This window comes from Coenobita brevimanus, chromosome 109, assembly GCF_032717465.1.
Source record: "Coenobita brevimanus isolate Jiangsu-jjx chromosome 109, ASM3271746v2, whole genome shotgun sequence".
NCBI classification, from domain to species: Eukaryota; Metazoa; Arthropoda; class Malacostraca; order Decapoda; family Coenobitidae; genus Coenobita; species Coenobita brevimanus.
In genome coordinates this window covers 35472223-35486944 of record NC_137062.1, presented here as the reverse complement: position 1 = coordinate 35486944, position 14722 = coordinate 35472223, and positions in this window count along the sequence as shown.

Genomic DNA, 14722 nt, shown 5'->3' with positions numbered 1-14722 from the left:
TCCCTCCACCTCATCCTCCCTCTCCCCCTCCCTCCACTTCACCAACATACACCCTCTTGGTCAGTCTTTCATTCTCTTCTTCGTGACAAGCAATAAACAAACATAAAAAAAGGTCGCTTCCGGGATTGTGTTATATGGCGGCTTACCTATCACATGAAGGGCGATAGATATTAATTTCTCTCTCTCTCCCTCCCTCCCTCTCTCTCTCTCTCTCTCCATTATCGCAAAAATCTGTCTAAGAAAAACTACATACACATTTTCAAATATCTTTCATTTTATTATCCAGTGAAATCATTGAACAAATAACTGAAAATTGCCAATAGTTCCATATACCTTCAATGGGAGATAGATAGATAGATAAATAGATGGATAGATAGATAGATAGATAGATAAGTAGACAGATAGACAGACAGATAGACAGATATATAGATAGATGGACAGACAGACAGATATACATAGATAGACAATTAGATAGACAGATAAACAGATAGACAGACAAATAGACACAGATATATAGATGGATAGATAGATAGACAGACAGATCATTTCCTTTCCAATATATGAATTATTATCACAACACAAATATCACTCTTCATATACCACCTTTACATATATTTCCCTCCTCACCATTACATTTTATTTTTGAAATTAAATAAAAAAATTAATGTTTCTATTCCTTTATCATATTATTATTCTCAAAATTATATGGATTATTTTTGCCATAAACTAAAAGAAAAAAAAAACTTCATATATCTTCATTCCCCTTCACCAAAAACCAAATTCTTATATATCGTATTCTTGTCAGGTATGTAGGCTCCCAAACACCTCTTCCATAGCGATTTATTTCCTGATCTGGCTGGCTAATATTCCTTTGTACGTTATTTGTGATGCAGAGCCCGGCGAGGAGAGTGTATGTGAGTGAGGTGGAGGGGGAGGCCAAGGATGAGACGGAGGGATGGAGTGGAGAGGTATATGAGAAAGGATGTGTGTGAGTGAGGTAGAGGGGGGAAGAGGGAGGGGGAGGCCAAGGATGAGATGGAGGGATGGAGTGGAGAGGTATATGAGAAAGGATGTGTGTGTGAGAGGTAGAGGGGGGAAGAGGGAGGGGGAGGCCAAGGATAAGATGAAGGGATGGAGTGGAAAGGTATATGTGAGAGGATGTGTGTGAGTGAGGTGAAGGGAGGGAGGGGGAGGCCAAGGATAAGATGAAGGGATGGAGTGGAGAGGTATATGTGAGAGGATGTGTGTGAGTGAGGTGAAGGGAGGGAGGGGGAGGCCAAGGATGAGATGGAGGGATGGAGTGGAGAGGTATATGTGAGAGGATGTGTGTGAGTGAGGTGAAGGGAGGGAGGGGGAGGCCAAGGATAAGATGAAGGGATGGAGTGGAGAGGTATATGTGAGAGGATGTGTGTGAGTGAGGTGAAGGGAGGGAGGGGGAGGCCAAGGATGAGATGGAGGGATGGAGTGGAGAGGTATATGAGAGAGGGGGGTGTAAGCTGGGAGCAAGGCAATGAAATGGCGGGGGACAGGGCGACATGGAGGCGATTTGTTTGTGGCCACCCCTTACGGGATTAAGGCGTCTGGTAATAGATAGATAGATAGACGTTATTTGTGCAGAGTAGGGTAATGTTTGAAGGATTTATGTAACAGGAGAGTAAGGTGTTTTAAGCAAAATGAATCACTTAGGAGAAGGTGTTAAGGAGCTTCCATATAAGACAAGAATACAGAACAGAAGTCTGTATTTTTATCACATAAGGAAGCTCCCTAACACCTCTTCTTTAGCGATTTATTTTGCTTACTACACCTTCCTATCCTCCCTGTGTTATATAAATTCATCTAATATCGCCACATCCTGCATAGAAAACGTACAAAGGGATAACCACCCGCCATATCCAAATATAAATCGGTAAGGAAGAGGTGTTAGGGAGCTTCCATACCCAACAAGAATACGGATTAAGGTGCCCAAGACCCGCCTTCTCCACAGTTAAGGAAGCTCCCTAACATCTCCTCCTTAGCGATTTATTTCTGGATACTGCTGGTTAATACCCTTTTAGATGCTATTTATCCAGAGTGCGGTGATGTCTGAAGCATTTATGTAGCACACAAGGGGAAAGTAAGGTGTAATAAGCTAAATAAATCGCCATGGAAGAGGTGTTAGGGAGCCTCCTTATCTGACAAGAATACGAACTCAAGAGGACGCCTTCACGGGGTGGCACTGATATGACTTGGCGAACTCAAAAGAAAATAAAGTAATATGAGGCTTTTTGAGTGAAAGGTACTTACTAAAAAAATATAAGCAAATGACTGGAAAATACGCAAATGACTGGAAAAAATGCAAATGACTGGAAAATACGCAAATGACTGGAAAAAATGCAAATGACTGGAAAATACGCAAATGACTGGAAAAAATGCAAATGACTGGAAAATACGCAAATGACTGGAAAATACGCAAATGACTGGAAAATACGCAGATGACTGGAAAATACGCAAATGACTGGAAAATACGCAGATGACTGGAAAATACGCAAATGACTGGAAAATATGCAAATGACTGGAAAATACGCAAATGACTGGAAAATACGCAAATGACTGGAAAATACGCAAATGACTGGAAAATACGCAAATGACTGGAAAATACGCAAATGACTGGAAAATACGCAAATGACTGGAAAATACGCAGATGACTGGAAAATACGCAAATGACTGGAAAATACGCAAATGACTGAAAAATACGCAAATGACTGTCCAATACGCAAATGACTGTCCAATACGCAAATGACTGGAAAATACGCAAATGACTGGAAAATACGCAAATGACTGGAAAATACGCAGCTTACTAGGAAAAAAAAAAGTAGCTTCGCTGGAAAAATGAAAAGGCAGCTTAAGAACATTAAAAAAAAAAAAAACTACGCAGCTTGATTGAAAAAACAAAATATATGCAGCTTAAAGGAAATAAAATACGCAGCTTGAGAAGAAATAATGATACGCAAATTTCAATCTATCTATCTATAGCCCGACGCCCTAATCCCGCAAAGGGTGGCCGCAGACAAAACGCCTCCAGGTCACTCTGTCACCCACCATTTGACTCCCCTCCCCCCAACTCACCCCCCCCTCCCTCATATACCTCTCAACTCCATCCCTCCACCTCATCCTCGGTCTACCCCTCCCTCTCCCTCCCTCCACCTCACCTACATACACCCTCTTAGTCAGTCTTTCATTCTCCATTCTCTTCACATGTCCAAACCACCTCAGTGTATTTCTCCTAATCTTTTCAACCACATCCACATCTACCCCACAACGTTCCTTCAATTCTTCATTTGTCAACCTTTCCCCCCTGGGGGTAGGGGGGGGTTTCAAGAATACTCCCCCAGTATCCCTGCTTGTCGTACGAGGCGACTAAAAGGGTTGGTGGTGGGTTAGTGCCCCACCCCGTAAAAAAAACTAACTAAGAAAGCGAATAAAGCGCCTCGGACCCGGACGGACCATACGCAAATTTACAATAATAAAAATACACGGTGTACGAAAATCAAAATAAGCAGCTTCAATTCAAACATATTTACCATAAACTAAAAAACTAAGCAGCTTCTAGACTCACAAACTAGATATAAAAAGAAAAAAAAGAAAAATACACCTTGTACATTATATACGAAAATCAAAACACACAGCTTCAACTCAAACACTTTTACCATTAACTAAAAACTACGCTGCTTCTAGACTCACAAACTAGATTTAAAAAAAAAAAATACTGCTTGTACATTACATACGAATATCAAAATACACAGCTTCAATTCAAACACATTTACCATAACCTAAAAAAACTAAGCAGCTTCTAGATTCACAGACTAGACATGAATAAGAAAAAATACTGCTTGTACATTATATATATATCTATACCATAAAACGTGAAAATCCGCTGCATGTAGATGTAAACACTTAAATACTCTGACCGCAGACTCAAGGACTAGATGGAAATAAGAATACGCACCTTGCAATTCAAAAACATTAGGATAAAATAAAAATATGTATGAATATATACTTTCTGATAATATATTGTTACTTTTCTAGCTAAATATGTGTGGATATAACTTCTGAAAAAGCCTTATTATTTATCTATCACAGCAACATCAACAAAAAATGATGTAACTTCATAACCACATACTGAAAAGGGAAGAATTTTCCCCCGACAAAGTGAACAAAAATATTACATCAGGTTAACAATTTCTGCCCGACTTGGACCTTCCTTAATAGGTAGGATATCTTCGCTCTGAACCAAAAAAATCTCAATATTAATACTGTATGTGAGTATATATATTTCAAACGTATTGCTGGGTAATGATCCTGATTCAAGACAGTGTAATGGCATCAGCTGACCATCACTGTATCATCTTGGCCATAATTGTGGTTAGAAGTGAGTTTTTTTGATGTCCAGGATGGTATGAGTCAGCTGCACTGGTTTTGATACGAGTTTGAGGGTCCAGTGTACAGTATTGTGTCCCAGTTTAAGATCAGACTCCGATTAAAAAAGGTCCAGTGAGATCGGTTGACACTTGGGCATAAATTCACTGGAGTCCATTCTGGGAGTCCATTGTGCTGTCTGTCCTGCAATATTGGCTGGACATGAAAACTTGTGAATTAGGTGGTATGCGTTCCGGGTTCAGGTGTGTCCGCAGGTGCCGGTTGAGGTGGCTGCTGTTGCCGGACTGGTAGGGGCAGTGGGGGCAGTTAAATGGCTTCTCCCCAGTGTGAGTCCGCATGTGGGTCGTTAGGTTGCACTTCTTGCTGGACCGGTAGGCACAATGAGGGCACGCGTAGGGCTTTTCCCCCGTGTGTTTCCGGTTGTGCATTTTGAGACAGTGCGGGATGTTTGTTGAGTACGAACAGTGGGTACATTGATGGGTCTTCTTCGGTGACATGGTATTCCCGGTTTCAGAGCCACTTGCGCTGCCCACCATCTGACTGCCTGTGATCTGGTCCACCTGTAGGGGACGCGCGTGTTACTGAACCACTCACAGTGCAACTCACAATATAATGGGTCACAGTCACAATGCATTAAATAACATTCTTTGGGTTATAGGTTAATTAAAGGTGGAATGACTAACACAGAGGGTTTGAATGCTGCTGGGTGATATTGCAGTTAGTCCACTACATTTATTAAAAAAATAACAAATAATAAACTCCCTTTCCCTCATTCTCTCTCTCTCTCTCTCTCTCTCTCTCTCTCACACACACACACACACACACACACACACACACACACACACACACACACACCAATGCACCCCCCCCCACACACACTGCATCAACGTGCTAGCACTACTTTGTGTTAATGTGTTACGTCTCAATAGCAAAATATTTCAATGCTTCAGATCAACTATTTTTCCATGGCACTTCTTTGTGACTAGTATCATATTCTAGCATCAGCAGTCAATTTGAAGAGATGGCAATTACAGGCCAGGTTTAAATGCACAAAGCAGGTCATTACATTTCTGTTTATCTCAAAATTCAAGATGGAAAGATGGCAATTTTAGACCAAGTTGATATGCACAGGGTATACCACAGAACTGTATATTAAAGGAAAGGATATAACAGTAGTGATATATGGATATGCACTGTCAGGATGGAAATTTCACCGTACTATCTGTCTCCCATTCACGGTACAGTTGTTTAGATGGAAGAATTATACCAATGTAGATTAATGACACTGTTACTGGGATGACTGAACGATTTTGGCCTGACTTGGACCCTCTTTTACGTTGCTATGCTATATTTACCACTGGATAATAGCTCCTTTTTAGATGCAGAAGCTTATCCAGAGGCGGCCCAGTCAGTCAGTCACGCATAATGATTTTCAAACTCGAGATGGTCCACTCTTGCAAAGCCCCACCTTGCGCTTCACTTCAGCACCCTAAGGATTTTCATACAGAATGCTCCCCTTTAGCAAAACCACACCTGGTCTATCTAGCACCTTTATACCTCATTCTAGCAAGGCCCTGTATTGCTTCACATCTATCTAGTACTTCTATACATCATTCTAGTAAAGCCCTATGTGGTTCTGCGCCTATCCAGTACGTCTATCCGTCACTCTAGCAAAATTCCACATCATTCCAAAGCTGTGTAATACTTCCATGTTTCATTCTATCAATACCCTGTATCATTCTGCATCTCTCAAAACCCTGTATCATTCTGCATCTCTCAAAAGCCTCTATCATTCTGCATCTCTCAAAAGCCTCTATCATTCTGCATCTCTCAAAAGCCTCTATCATTCTGCATCTCTCAAAAGCCTCTATCATTCTGCATCTCTCAAAAGCCTCTATCATTCTGCATCTCTCAAAAGCCTCTATCATTCTGCATCTCTCAAAAGCCTCTATCATTCTGCATCTCTCAAAAGCCTCTATCATTCTGCATCTATCAAAAGCCTCTATCATTCTGCATCTCTCAAAAGCCTCTATCATTCTGCATCTCTCAAAAGCCTCTATCATTCTGCATCTATCAAAAGCCTCTATCATTCTGCATCTCTCAAAAGCCTCTATCATTCTGCATCTATCAAAAGCCTCTATCATTCTGCATCTCTCAAAAGCCTCTATCATTCTGCATCTCTCAAAACCCTGTATCATTCTGCTTATCTCAAAAGCCTCTATCATTCTGCATCTATCAAAAGCCTCTATCATTCTGCATCTATCTGTTTTTTCTATATCTCATTCTGGCAAAACTTCACCTGATCCCACAGCTATCTAGTATTTTTGAAGTTTGTATTTTCGCCTGTCTAACGATTTTTTTTTTTTTATTCTTTTACAACTTCGGCATGTTAATATTTCTATCTTATTACCATCTATTGACTTTTTTTTTCAGCTTAGGAGAGACTTTTAAAACTGGAAAGGTTTGAATCGGTCTCCATTAACCCTTTCAGTACAAATTTATTCCCTAGGCTGAATAAAATAACCTAATACTGTAGTGGAAACAATAACTGTAAAAGCGTATCACTGTACTGAAGGAATTAAGCTGGGCAAATTCCTTCACATTCAAAGGGACAAAATATTTCTTGAAGCCAAAAAATGAGTGGAAAGAAACCAGGGTACAAAAAAACTAAGGCATGTCATCAGTTTATATTATATCTACAGTAAAACAGGACAATACAGAGTTCATGTATATTATGGATTCTCATATGCATCTGAGGATCAATGCTGGTGGTGGATCTAAATGAAAAGCAGATATCTACAACAATGAAGTATTTGGTATTTGAATTTTATCTACAGTGAGACAGGATCTTTCAGTTATTTGAATTTTATCTCCAGTAAGAGGAGACCCTATCAGAGACAGCTTAAACCTATTATATGTTTTGAATGCATCTTAACCCATGGGCTGTGGCGAGGGGTCATGCAAATATCCCCCGTGTCAAAATTTCGGGCACTGTTACAGATATCCATGAAATGTATACCAGTGGCTAGGAACCTGCAACGCACAGCTATCCAAGGATTCTTTTTGTATAAATCAGCATTTCAAATATTTAAATTCTATCAACGGTGAGAGGGGGTCCTATCACGGGAAGTTTAAACCTATTATGTGTTCTCATATGTTTTTTCAGATCGCTACTGGTGGCAGATCTATAGGCACACATTGGACAGGAAAACGGCTTCTCTCCCGTGTGAATACGAAGATGCTTTTTCAAATCCCTCTTGGTGGCGGACTGATACGAGCAGTGTGAACAGCAGAAGGGCCTCTCCCCAGTGTGAGTCCTATAGTGTTCCTTTAAGTGAGACTGATTGTAGGTTGTGTAGAGACAGGATGGGCACTGATGCTTCCTTCTGGCTGTCACGTAGGCCCTCCCGGCTCCTGTGACCCCCGTCTCAGGGCCATAGGACAGCCCCACCTGTAGGGGATGATCATCTGTTTCATCTTCACACAAACCCTCCATTTAAACTTCCACACTCTCTCATCACTATTATAAATAACAGTTTCTCATCACAATCATAACTTGCAGTCTGTCAGTACTATGAATTTCAGTCCCTTATCACTACCAATAAATCTGTACTAAAATATTTCTTCAAATGCACAAAACTGTATCATCTAATACAGCACTCAAGACACAAAGTAATGAACTCAAGCAATATAATAATTAATACCATAATTTAAGTATTGAAATCATCCCGCGGACCTATGTCTTACTGCGGCACAATTCCAGCCAAGCCTCTTCATTCAGATGACAGAACTTGGCATCAATTATCAGGGGTGGGATGCCTTAGTAGCTAAACACAGCCATTCTTTCATAATATCAATCACAACTTAGCGCTTCTTTAAGAAAGGAAAACATATCTTGTCACTTATTTGTATCTAGTGACATGAAGATAATCAGGTATATATACAAAAAGAAGGAATTAGGATAGGTTGAGAAAGATAGAACTAGGAAATGGGTAAATATGTTGAAGAATTACATGCTAGTGTTGTCATAAAACTCAATAAATTTCTTCACAACTAAAAACTCAGCTCACGCATCTCACATCAATGTACTTCTGGTATGCCTACAATGCTCTTCTCTGAACAGTAACCCAGATTTTGGCGTCAAAATATATTGCTATACTGTATTACCAGTTGTCATCATCATCATCATCATCATCGACAATTTTTTTTCAACTTATGGTTGGGGTGGAAACAGATCATCTCCAGGTTACCCTGCCCTCTGCCATCAGCCTGCCCTTCTTTCCAGCCACACCACCCTCATTCATATACCTCTCCATCCCATCCCTTCACCTTATCCTGTCTTCTCTTCCTCTCTCCTCGTCCATGTCATTCACATACACGCTCAAAGTCAACCTCTCATTCACTTTCCAAAATAGAGCACAACATTATTTAACATCATTTCAATTGGCTCAACACAATACAGCATGAGCATTCAGCAAATAAACTGTCCAGTTATCAACGTAATATTTGGTGGCAGAGGCATCACAAATGTAGCACACTCATGATTGGGACTACTCTAATATTCTATTCCATCTGATGTTAAATCATTTAATTCGTGACAATGAGTCAAAGTAGATTTAATTAAGATATATTCCTCAGTATACTTTCTGTTGATGGAAGGACTTTAATAAAACAAGCAATATTTCCTATCAATATAATATAGCTGCGTGCACAGAGCCGTCTACATCTTACTCCATTACAAAAATATGCCAATACAGTACTATCATTAGAAATAAAAAAAACTTTCCCATCTTAAACTATGGCTGACACAATGTGACCTACACTACTGGGTCTACAATACACAAAGACTTAAAAGAGAGCAGTTACAAAAATCTAAAATTTGCCTTCTAAAGCAACAGACACTTCTGAATGTCACATCTTTCTACCCTAATATCTCTGTAAACACTGATAAAAATTCACTATGTTACATCCTTACAAATAATTGGCACATAAACACTTATACAAACATGCACAAAAACTCATCCGGTCAATTACATGGATTCAAATTCCTTTTTAAATTTTTCCTTTTGAGATTCAGTACACATGTTGAAGGTAGCAAAAACTTTACCAAAATATCTTTCAATTATAGAAAATCAGGAGTAAATAAGAAGTCTATTACACACTTCATAATCTAAGAGTGACAACCCCTTCAGTACCAGGACATATTTCAATTTTATTCATGCTTTTTACATATATTACTCAGCATGGGAGAAATTTTTCAAGATGGAGGGTTAACCATAGCATTCATTAACCCTTCCACTAACATACTCTCCTTAAGCTGAATAAATTAGTCTGGATATTGCATAAATAAACTAAAATAATGTCACTGTCATAAAGGAGTTAGGTTTTCTTATACAGTCCTATTTGCACACTAAGAGGTGTATTCAAAGTGGCATTGGAGGATGCATAACAATTTTCCTAAGTGATTTATACTGCACATCATCTCAGTATCCTCTTATATGTTATTAATACAAATCATATTAACTGATTTAAATAACACACGAGAATGCTGAGGTAAAATATGCAAATAAGTCACCAAGAAAATGGCAGTACAAAATCTCCAAATCACCCAGAGATACAGCCCTACGGTCCGTGTTTAAGCATGTGACACACTAAAGCGTTTTTCTGAGAGGAACGGTATGGGCATTTTGTACAAGTATATGGCTTCTCTCCTGTATGTATGCGTATGTGTATTTGTAGGCTATCTTTACGAGCAGCACGGAAAGGACAGTATGGACAGTTAAATGGCTTTTCCCCAGTGTGAGTCCGAATATGCAGCTTGAGATTGTCTTTAGATGCCGCTCCATATGAGCAAAATGGACAAGTGAATGGTTTCTCTCCAGTGTGAGTACGGATGTGCTTAGTTATGTGGTCTTTCCTGACAGCGGAATATTTACAGTAGGGGCACTGATGCGTCTTGCCGACCGCTCCTCTCCTGCTTTTCCTCGTACCACCACTGATCAGTTCCACCTGTTGGGAATTCCTAACTTAGTTATTGAGATCACTGTGAGGTAACGCTAGCAATCTTTAAATGCACACATACACGAGGGAAAGTGGACTCTTATAATAAAGTAACATGCTTTCCTGACTAGAAACCTCTCGACCTCTTGCAACAATGTTACCTTTACATTTTTTTATTCCTGTCAATGGTGGAATTTATTGCTTAAACTTCTGAATTTATTTACACTTCATATCTTTGTTTTTTTTCTTCAGAATCATAATACTGTTACAGGATTCTTAAATTAAGAGCTTTGTTGTCTTTTTAAAGTGTTACCAAGTTCTGGAAAACTGTTGAGGAACTTCAATACACAGTAGTAGTAACTCACTTGTACCATACAGTATAAAGGCTGCAGTCTGTTGCTGCCACTAGAAACATCACTCTTTTGTGGCTCAAACAGACTTATAAAATGCAGTTAATGTTGAGTGTAAGACCTAGTTAGGTTTTATATATAGGATAATGCTCATATAGTTTGCTGTTTTTGTAATTTTAAATACAGTTCATTCCAAATATATAAAAGAATAATATGGAACTACCTGCCAGAGCAAAATCTAACAATGATGGCTCTAAGAAGCGGCATGTTGCCTTGTCAAAAACTAGCATGCCAGACTGACAACTTGGATGGTTTGAAATCTGAGACAACACTTTATGTGCCTCTCAAGTAGCTTTTTCATGAAAGAGGGTTTGAATTATCAGACCCACTTCAAGGAGACTAAAACAGTAGTGTACAAAATATAAGATCATAATTTTGATGAATGAAATTAATTTAAGAACAGCAAGGTTATGTTGAACTTTACTTAATTTAAGGAATTCTATGTCTTTAGTTCTGTAAATAATGTTGCATCAATACTTTGTACTGGCAAGTGCATATACTATGCACTTTCAAAGAAAACCTTTGATGCAAAAAGGTTACACAGCATAATACTGTACTTTCATAAGCCAGGTACCAACATTTCAAAATGTGAGCAGATTCTGCCTCTTGACAAAACACCCACAACTAACGTGACAGAAACGAAATATGGACAGATAATGTATTATTAAGTTACTGTCTGACACTCAGTACAGATTAATTGCACTATTATATTAGTTACAGTGCTGATGGCCTTGGCTTGTACCTACTGCCTACAAACACTGGAATGTGTTTGCTGGGATCAACATTAAACACAAAATGCTTGCTTACATTCAAAGTACTTTTTCATTTCAGCAATTATAGAAGCATCAAGTTATAACAATAATGCAGTTACGCTCATTCAGAACACTATGTATGAAGCATACTTGCCAATTATACACACTTGCTTCAAGATGGAATGGATGAACTGTATCACTCTGTCAAAATCAATGCAAAGAAAATACAGTACATAGGACTGATCATACATATCACTTCATATCAAAGTTATCAGGCATATTGTCACAACCCTTCACTTTATTACATTTTATTCTTGCTGCCTCCATAAGATATAATTCAGTTTAATAAAGATTTCTTGTACTTACGAATTTAACTCTTAGGCTGTGAGGTGTCTTTCAATACAATTTTCTGGCAGCCTGTGGTGTGCCATACAGACTCTTGCCTAAGTTTTCTATTGTTCCACACTTCTTTATGGGCCAAAATCCTTGTTTATGCTGGCTATACAGCGAATGATGCAGCCTTTGTCCTACACTGCAGTAGTGGTGGGGCTCTAGTCAGTGAATGTATGCTCCTGTGGCCACAAACAAGATGTCATTAATTCACCGCTGTGTGTGAATAGGGATACCTAAACCCGTATTCTCGTCAGGCTAGAAGGCTCCCTAACACCTCTTTGTTAATGATTTACTTACCAAACTACTCATTAATATTCCCTGGTTTGCTTCTTATGCCCTTTCAGTAATGACATATTATTGCACGAATAACACACAGGAATATTGTAAAGGAGCAGAATCGGAAATAAATCGGTAAGCAAGAGGTGTTAGAAAGCTTCCCAACCGTACTAGAACACCATCTCTCGAGTTTTCCAGTTTGCCTTCCTTATAAGCAGACTGAATTACTAGCGAACTGATTAATATACACTATGTTCAGTGTGAAAATTCTCGGACAGCACCCCTAGCTTAGAAGTAAAGAAACCTATACTGAATCCCCCAGTCTGAATAATCTCCTAAATGAAATAAAGGCATCTGGAGACAGCAGGAATAAAACCAAAGTCATATTCCTGAAGTGAAGGTATTAACAAAGCATATTATCATAATGTATTACTGTAAGGTGGTAGATGAAAGTGAGGTGTAGTATAACACTCACATTATTATTATTATTCCATGTGGCTTGCTATTCGCGGCATATAAAACTGGTATTATTATATTATTATTATTATTATTATCATTATTCCATGTGGCTTGCATTTCACAGAGCATAAAACTGGAATTATTATTATTATTATTCCATGTGGCTTGCATTTCACGACGTATAAAGCTGGTATTATTGTTATTATTCCACGTGGCTTGCACTTCACAGCTTGTTACTGGCACTTCAAAGGCACAAAACGGCAGCCTAAAAATCGGAAACCATCTCATTTCACCCCAGCAAGGCGTAGGGGCAAATTAGGCTACCATCGTCCAGTAGATTCAAGGGTAGATGACCTGCCTACTTCCCTTGGTGGCAGTATAGGATTGAAAAGCCTCCAGTCACTTCTTTGGGATTAATGGAAGGCTGTCACTCCGGACTGGGGCGTTCTATCCACTAAACCACCAGGCACTGAATATATACCAAGTCAGCTCAGGCTATTCCTTTATCAGTCATCAAGTACAGTAAGTCTTTGTTATATGTCTGGGATGCTTTTCAAAATATGATTTTTTTTTTTTTTTTATAGCTGGTACTGTAACTTGAAAAAAACTGGCAAATCTATTTTATAAGTAGCAGTGGTGTTGGGGGGGGAAAGGAGGAGGAGGAGGAGGAGGAGGAGGAGGAGGAGAAGAAGAAGAAGAAACAGATTACAATGTGCAACCATCATCTTAAAAATCCCAGTCCCTATTTCCGTCCAAAGTGTGGCCAGACTGGGGTAAAAGAAATGAAATCCTGCCCAACAGTCTCACAATCTGTCCAGGAAGTGAACTCTGGAACTGAACCCAGGACCATCTGGTAGTGGGCCAAGTATGCTTCCAATTACACCACTGCCACCCTCTGTACCAAGTGAGATTTGATGGAGAATAATTTTTAAGTTTATTGGTGACCTGCCTCTTCCATCTAATGACATATTTATTTTTTGTGTAAATCTTATTCATCGTCCCTTCAGGCAATTTTATTCAACATGGGATTAGATGATGAGTGAATGAATGAATGAATGGAAGAATCTCTGGTACTGAAGGGGTTAATTTAGGATATACAGAGTAAAGCAAAAGTCAGGAAACACTCTAGAGATGGAACACCACTGGATATCCTCAATGTGATGTCCATCCCTATGTGTTTGGACTTTTGCCTCAACCCGTACTATTTCTAAGGCCTCCCCAAGCTGAATAAAATCATCCAACGGTACAGAGAATAAACAGAATTGAAAGACATCACTAGCCTGAAGGGTTAATAATAATAATAATAATAATAATAATAATAATACTAGGAGTGCACACCACAGGCGAGATATAACACTGACTTACTGTACGTGATTTTCTTTGTAGCTGCAGCAAGTGTGTGTGTATGTGTGTGTACTGAGCAAGGAGTGTTATCACATCATATGGAGGGAGAGTATTATTCAAAGAGTATTATTTCAGCGTCTCAAAACACCACTGAAAAATAACAATGATTTTTACGGTACAAAAAACTTTCACTATAAAGCTTTGGCCTTCTCAGATTTCCAAAATAGTACCTACAAGTGACCTCCAACAGGCACCTTAATTATAGGATGTACAGAAGTAGTTTAGCGCATCTGTTCTCACCTGATCCCTAAACACTTTTCGGCTTAGTTGACGGCCAAGCGTGGTCAGATAGGAGGGCTGGTTTGAGGAGTACGTAGACTCATTCCTACTTCATAAACATGGCTTGTGAAATTCCATGCACCCACCACGTATTTGAGTTTGGGAGTGACTCAATTCCCTCAGATGAAAACAAAATGGCTAAATGATAACATCGAGCCATGAAAACACCCTCACTTGCACGAGACTCAAATTCACCTCGCCACTGTAGACAGGTTTGAGCCCCACACAACTGAGGGTGCCTTCACAGCTTCAGGTTATCACAACTTGTCGTTTCTACATACAAAATGGCTATAGTTGTAGATGCAACCCCAGGCTCATCTGAATATCAACTCT